Here is a 6,926-nt window from a genome sequence, read left to right on the forward strand (position 1 = left end):
AAAGAGCCTGGAAGAAAAGTACTGCTGGGCCAGGAGCAGCTGGGCTGGGGACAACAGGACGGCCACCTCCCTCCCGGCCCTCGTCAAGGGGCTGGCCCCGCCCTGCCTGCCAGCCAGGTGCCCAGGCTGGGGGTGAACAGCCCCGTGGCCCCGGTCCCCACCTGCGTGGTGCTTGGCTCTAGGAGGGCCCGGCCACTCCCCGACACAAGCCCTTCACGTCTGTGGTTCGGACCCAGGCAGGCCACCGTCCCCCCAGGGCGTCTCCCAGTGCCTCCCGGAGCCGCCTGGGCTTCCCCCCCAAGGACCCACCTCCAGGCTGCCACTGCGGTGACGCCCCTGCCCCTCCCCCGCCCTGGGGACACAGGTGGGCTCTCTGTTCCTGGTTCTGCACTGCCAACACCCTCCTCCTGCGGGTCCCCAGCCACACTTCTTCAGCCGACCTCGGGTGCTCCCGACGTGACTTTCTGACCAGCCAGGCCCCCCCACAACTCAGCTCCCTGACGGCCTTTCAAACATGGGCCACAGGCCCGGCCTGTCCCCATTCGTCCCTTCCCAAGAAAGCCCCCTCCTGCCTACATGTGCTCACACGGGCACGTGCACGCGCACACACACACACACACACACACACACACACTGGGAGACAGAGGCTCATCGGTGCGTCCCAGCCACACAGGCACGTCACTGGAAAGGAAACGCTCGGGTCAGGCAGGCGGGCTCTAAAGCCCGTGAGCCCCACGGTGACAGTGGTGAGGACGCACATGTACTGTCTCCCTGTCCGTCTTCGCCTCGCTCTCACTTCTCGACTCACCTGGCACAGTGCAAGCAGGACACACAGGTTCTTCATGAATCTTTTTTTTTTTTTGATGTTTATTTACTTTTGAGAGAGAGAGAGAGAGAGAGAGAGAGAGCTGGGGGGTAGGGGCAGAGAGGGAGACACGGAATCCAAAGCAGGCTCCAGGCTCCGAGCCGTCCGCACGGAGCCCGACGCGGGGCTCGAACCCACGAACCGGGAGATGGTGACCTGAGCCGAAGCTGGATGCTCATCTGACTGAGCCACCCAGGCGCCCCTTCACAAATATTTTTCACATGAGTAGCCCCGAGCCAGCCCGGGTAAGATGTCAGAGTGCCCACCGTCTTGCAGTCCAGAACTTCAAATCGGTCTCGTTAAAACCGCCGGATCATTCTGTTTTGAAGAAGTAGGGAAAAGAACTCCAGTGTCCTTAATTGTTCGCCCACAATCCACATCCCTCCTGCCTCAGAGGCTCTGTGGACCAAGCCCCCTGTCCTGGAACCTCCCCCCGCCCCCCGACCCGGGTCACTGCAAACCCTCATCAAACCCTCACCTTTGGGTTGTGGTACGAATACATAGATGAACGAATCAGTTTGCATCACTTTCCCTGGACCTCAGTTAGCACAGGTCTGAGGCATCGGTCAGGACGGGTAAGTGGGTGGAAAGAAGTGACCTTTAAAATCTGGCTTAACACTCGTTCCTAAGACACTTTCTGGAATATTTCCTTTCCGCTCTGATCTCCTCTTCATGGGGCATTTTCTCGGTACGTAATGAATTCAGCGGGAGTACTTTTCCTGTATGGTTTTAGCCATTTCGCTCTGACGGGCGCGGGAGGATGTGTGATCCCATCACCATCACCTCCCATGAGGCCACGGTCCTCCTGAGCAGGGACAGCTGTGTTCCTCATGCCATCGCGAAGCTGCCCCAGGGCCATGACACCCGCCCCCACCCCCAGGAGCTCTGGCACCACGGCACTTGTTGGATCATAGCTTCCGGCTGGTGTCCTTCTGGGGTCGGGCAGGTAACGGCTCTTCTCTAAGAGCCCGAAGAACACAGCCTGTAGCTACAGTTTCTTCCCCCTTATGGGAAAGTGTTCAAGCGCTGTTCCTTTTCAGATCCGAGGGGAATGTCTGACTGTCTTCCTGGGGAGCCCCTCTTCCCGGGAAGATGATATCGCCGCTGAAGGGGTCCCACCCCACGGACCTCATTCGGGGCCCTCCATTGTCATAGAATTGCCATCGCCCTGCAGACTGGGCCTTGGCAGCCACGCCCTGGGGCCTCTTACTCCTGTTTCTAGAAGCAAAGAGAAGAAGGCATGTGCAGACGTTTTCCAGAAGAGAGATCTCCAAGTTCCCAGAAATTGACAGAAATCTCCAAACGTGTCTATCCAGACAGTGACCCAGCGAGCTATGACGCCCTAGTTACCCGGATGTGCCCTTGGGAGGGGCACAGGCTTTGCCCCGCTTTCTCACACTCAAAAGCAAGTCAGCAGGGCGGCACAGAATCGTCCAGGGTGGGAGCCCGGACAGACCCTGAAGGGTCGCAATGTCCTTCCCTTATGTTTCCGGATCTGTAAAACAGGGGGCCGTTAGCACTGACGTCACTGGTTGCCATGAGGACTGAACGACAGGAACCACGTCAAATGCTTGGCGTCATGCCTGCCGGGAAGCCAGTGCCTAGTAATAGTCGACGGTGATAAAGACGATGAAGGCCAGGAAGAAACTGCCCTGCACGGGTCCCCGGGGGTCGGGGGGCGGGGTGGGGGTGGGGGGGACCAGGGGCGGAGCTGTAGTCGGAACAGTCCCGCCGCCGACTTGGGCCACTCTGGGTTGTCCCACCTCCGTTGTCCTGTACCAGCCACCCCCCTCAACCTCGCATCGAAGCAGCAACTGAACCAACAGTGCCCCCTACAGGCCTTGGCCTCCAGGGACGGCCCCACCCAAGGCTGCCTCTGGGAGCACAGGGAATGTTCTCCTGCGAAGAGAAGGTTCCTTGAGGTTTTGCCTGGAACTCCAGGGTTTGGACTCCCAAAACGGCCTCCCTAGAATAAGTGGCTGCCTCTTCTCCCCCTCCCCCTCCCAAGCATCTTTGATGCACTGGATTTAGCACAGAGACCGGATTAGGGGACAGGAGGCCCAGGTTCGAGGACAATTCAGTCACTGGCTGGCTCTGTGACCTCAGACCCGTCCAACCAGGCCTCTTTCCTGGAGACCCTGAAGTCCCAGATAACTGCCCAGCTCAAGAATTCCCTGAGCTCTGCCAAACCTGTGGCCAAAAGGAGCCTGAGGCGCACCTTGCAGCCATGCAGGGCGATCGGGGGGGTCCCAGCAGCTTGTCCAGACAGGTGAGCGCCTAGTGCATCACCTGGTCATTCAACCCCACCGGGCAGCCCAGGTCCCCCTCGGCGGTCCCTCTCAGGGTGGGGCGCTCTGGGGAGCCGCGGGTCCGCGCCCCGGCAGACCCCGCCACCTGCCTGGGCTCCTCTGGCTTGCGTGCCGTGGACACCAGCGGGTTTAGCACGTTCTTTCCCATTCGGCACTTGGCGGGGTCACCTTACGTGTGGTGTTTATGATGAAGCCTGCTAACGATGTCTCCTGACTGAAGCAAATTTGACTTCTATAACGGCCCGAGAAAAGGTCACAGGCTGGGAGACTGTATTACTCTGTCACAGGAATTAAAGGAGCAGTTTGCCTCAATAAAGGACGGTCTGCCTGGTGGCCTCTCACCCCTTGCCAGCTTCCTCCTGCTATCTTCCCTGATGATGTGGATAAGAATCCTGTGACAACAGTAAGCTCGATAAATGCCCTCTCCAGCACCACAGACCCCCACCTCAGGGTGGGTGCTCCCTGTGATTCACGGAGGTGCTGGTGGGGGACAGGGGAGCCTTACTGAACTTCATGTCTCCCAAAGATTTCCTGGGGTTTCTCGCTTGATTTGCCCCCGCGATGATCCAAGCAGTGTACAAGGAGAAAACAACAACAACAACAACAACAACACAGGAAGCACTAAATTATTTTCAGGGAGGAGGTGGGGGGAAGGAAATGTGAGCTTTCAATCCTTAATTTGTATGTATATTTTAAAGTGGTTTTTTTTTCTTTCTCTTTTTCAAGTTTTTTTTTTTAATTTTTTTTCAACGTTTATTTATTTTTGGGACAGAGAGAGACAGAGCATGAACGGAGGAGGGGCAGAGAGAGAGGGAGACACAGAATCGGAAACAGGCTCCAGGCTCTGAGCCATCAGCCCAGAGCCTGACGCGGGGCTCGAACTCATGGACCGTGAGATCGTGACCTGGCTGAAGTCAGACGCTTAACCGACTGCGCCACCCAGGCGCCCCCTCTTTTTCAAGTTAACAAAAAACAAGCATCTTCTCTGGGGGCGGGGTGAAGAGTGAATGTGCTGGAATTCTTTAATTTCATCTCCTTGCAAGCTAAGAAGACAGGCAAGAAAGCCAAGTATGCAGGGAGTACCAGACAGTGGGTCAGGGAAGGGGGGCAGGGGCAGAGGTGGGGAGGGAGGACAAACCCTTGGAACAGTAGGCTGGCTCCCAGCCTCACAGAGATCTTGCCCTTTGATCAGCTGGGTGGGAGCACGCACAGAACATTCCTCACCAGCCTGGTCCCAGGGGAAGGCACTGCTCCCACTGCTGAGCTGTGCGGCTGCAGGCGTTCTAGAATCTCTGAGCGGGCTCCTGTGGGGGTCACCCTCTCATGGAAGGAAATGAGACAAACTTTCCAACAGTGGCTCCTGCTAGAACCGAAATGGACACCTGTAACGAATAGTGCAAGAAAGCTCCCGGGGGAGAAAACTGTGCAAGCCTGTGTCGCAGCAAAAGAAGGGGCTGCTTTACTGTGACCCGCTCCGATCTGTCAGGAGCCCTTGAGAACAGGGCCCACAGATGAGAAGGGACCAGCTCCCAGCCCAGCTGTCTCAGCCCTGAGACGGAGGGAGAAACCAGGTCTGCAGAAGCCAGGTCACCTTGAGGAAGTATCAGTAGAAACTGTCAGGAAGAGCTTGAAATCTGTCAGAGGCTCACATCCCTTGTCCGGACGCGTCCTGACTCTGCGCATGACAGCAAAGCTCAGGGGTGTGCCGTTTTCAGACAGTTCTTGGCAAGATGCCTCCAGATATTACATTCCTGGCGGGCGTATACAGACGGCCAAGAGGGCGCAGGGAGCACCGACTCTGGCGGGATTGTGCCTTCGTTCCGGGAGGCGCCTTCTCTGATCATTTCCAGAGGGCCCGGAGCCAAAGATGCGATACCCCACCCCCCGCCCCATGCATTTTTTTCCAGTCCCGGTTTTTATCACAAAAGATGACAAATCTATACAAATGAACAGAATGGGGTAATGAGCCCCCGTGGACCCATCGTGGGGCTCCGGCAATTATCAGCGTCCTGCATGTTTCTTTTAGCGATGCCTCCTTCCGCGTGGCATCCCTCCTGTTGATTTCTTTTTTTTTGCAGGGTTTTTTTTTTTTTTTTAGATAAAACTTAAATGCATTGAAATGCACAAAGCTTCACTCTACGTTTTTGACAAATGGATACATTCATATAACTTGTAGGGGAGGAGAAAGTTTTCCTTGACCACCTTAGAGTCCCTGGCTGGGTCTGAAAATTAAACTGGCAGGGACAGATTAACAGGAGGAAAGTCTACACGTGTTATCCCATTTTTACACGTCCATAGGAGCCTTCACAAGGAAAGGAAGATCCAAAGAAGTGACCGGAGCAGAAAGCTTTTACACGTTTTAGACCAAAAAAATAGAACCAATAAATTAGTGAAGAATGGACAAGACCAAAGGGTTTGCACCGGGGGTAGTAAGTGGGTAAGAAGTAATTAGAAAAATAGGGTTAGTTAAAAAAAAAAAAAAGGAAAAAGAATAAAAAAAAAAGAAGGGTTAGTTTGGCAAGGTTTGTTTGCACGAACAAATTTGCCGTGCTTGGCCCCAGATTCCGATCTCCGGTGATAAGAATTTCAGGGAAGAAGGGAGGGGAGGGGAAGGTCACAGCGACCTTCTTGATTCTGCCATTTACAAAATCCGTTAAGCGTAAAACGTTGAATGTGCCAAGGTGCCAGATTTCAGGGTAACGTGGTCTGAACCCCAGCAAACCAACCCCTCATTACAATATAGGACTAGAATGATCTGTAGTGTCTCTTCCCAGTCAATATCTCCACCCCATCAGGCAACCACTGGCCTGATTTTTTTCCCCAGAGATCCATATAAATAAAACCACATGGGATGCACTCTTTTGTGCCTGGATTCTTTCTACCCGCATCACTTCGGTGAGATTCTTCCACGCTGTTTACACGTGTCACCGGTTCGTGGGTGTGTAAAAGACTTCATTGTGGTTTAAATTTGCGTTTACCTGATGACTAATAAAATGTTGAGCCCTTTTCTATGTGCTTATTGGCTATTCATAAGTCTTTCTTTATAAAGTAGTTCCATATCTTTTGATTATTTTGGATTGGGTTGTTTGTCTTTTCAGCACTGAGCTGTAGACATTCATTGTAAACCCTAAACACAAGTCCTTAGTCAGATGTGTGTTTTGTGAATATTTCCTCCCCAGTTTCTGGCTTGCTTTTAGTTTCATGAATGATATCTTTTGACAAGGAGAAGCTCTGAGTTTTGGGAAAGCCTAATTTTCTCATTTCTCTTTTTTATGGTTATCATGTTCCGTGTCCTATCTAAAAAATCTTTACCACCCTAGGTGGCAAAAATACTCTCATTCCCCCCCCCAAAAGCTATTTCATGCTAGCTTTTGGGTTCTACATTCATTATATTAATTTCTGCATATTGTTTGAGGTAAGAGTTGAGGTCCTTTTTTCCCCATCTGGATATCACGTTGTTCCAACAGCCTTGATTCAAAAGATTTTCCTTTCCCCACTGAAATATTTTGGTGCCCTTGTCAAAAATCAATTGCTCATGGAAGTGTGAGTCTATTTCTGGCCTCACTATTCTATTTCATTGACCAATTAGTCTGTTATTATGGTAATACTGCACTATTTTGATTACTTTATAGTTTGTCTTGAATTTAGGAAGTATAAATTTTCTAGCTTTTTCAAGATCGGTTGGATGTTTCTGGTCCTTTGTTTTTCCATATGAGTTTGAGAAGCATGTTATCAGTTTCTATTTGTAAGAA

The 6,926-nt window shown here is 52.6% G+C and overlaps 1 long non-coding RNA gene across 1 annotated transcript; it reads left to right on the forward strand.

The window, feature by feature from the left end:
* The first annotated feature begins 2,575 nt into the window (after positions 1–2,575).
* On the forward strand, positions 2,576–6,030 carry LOC111557787. Its single transcript, XR_006589541.1, has 3 exons — positions 2,576–3,577; positions 4,137–4,242; positions 4,529–6,030. It is a non-coding gene; the product is annotated as an uncharacterized LOC111557787 (long non-coding RNA).
* Positions 6,031–6,926: the final 896 nt, after the last annotated feature.

The sequence above is a fragment of the Felis catus genome, chromosome E1, assembly GCF_018350175.1.
Source record: "Felis catus isolate Fca126 chromosome E1, F.catus_Fca126_mat1.0, whole genome shotgun sequence".
NCBI classification, from domain to species: Eukaryota; Metazoa; Chordata; class Mammalia; order Carnivora; family Felidae; genus Felis; species Felis catus.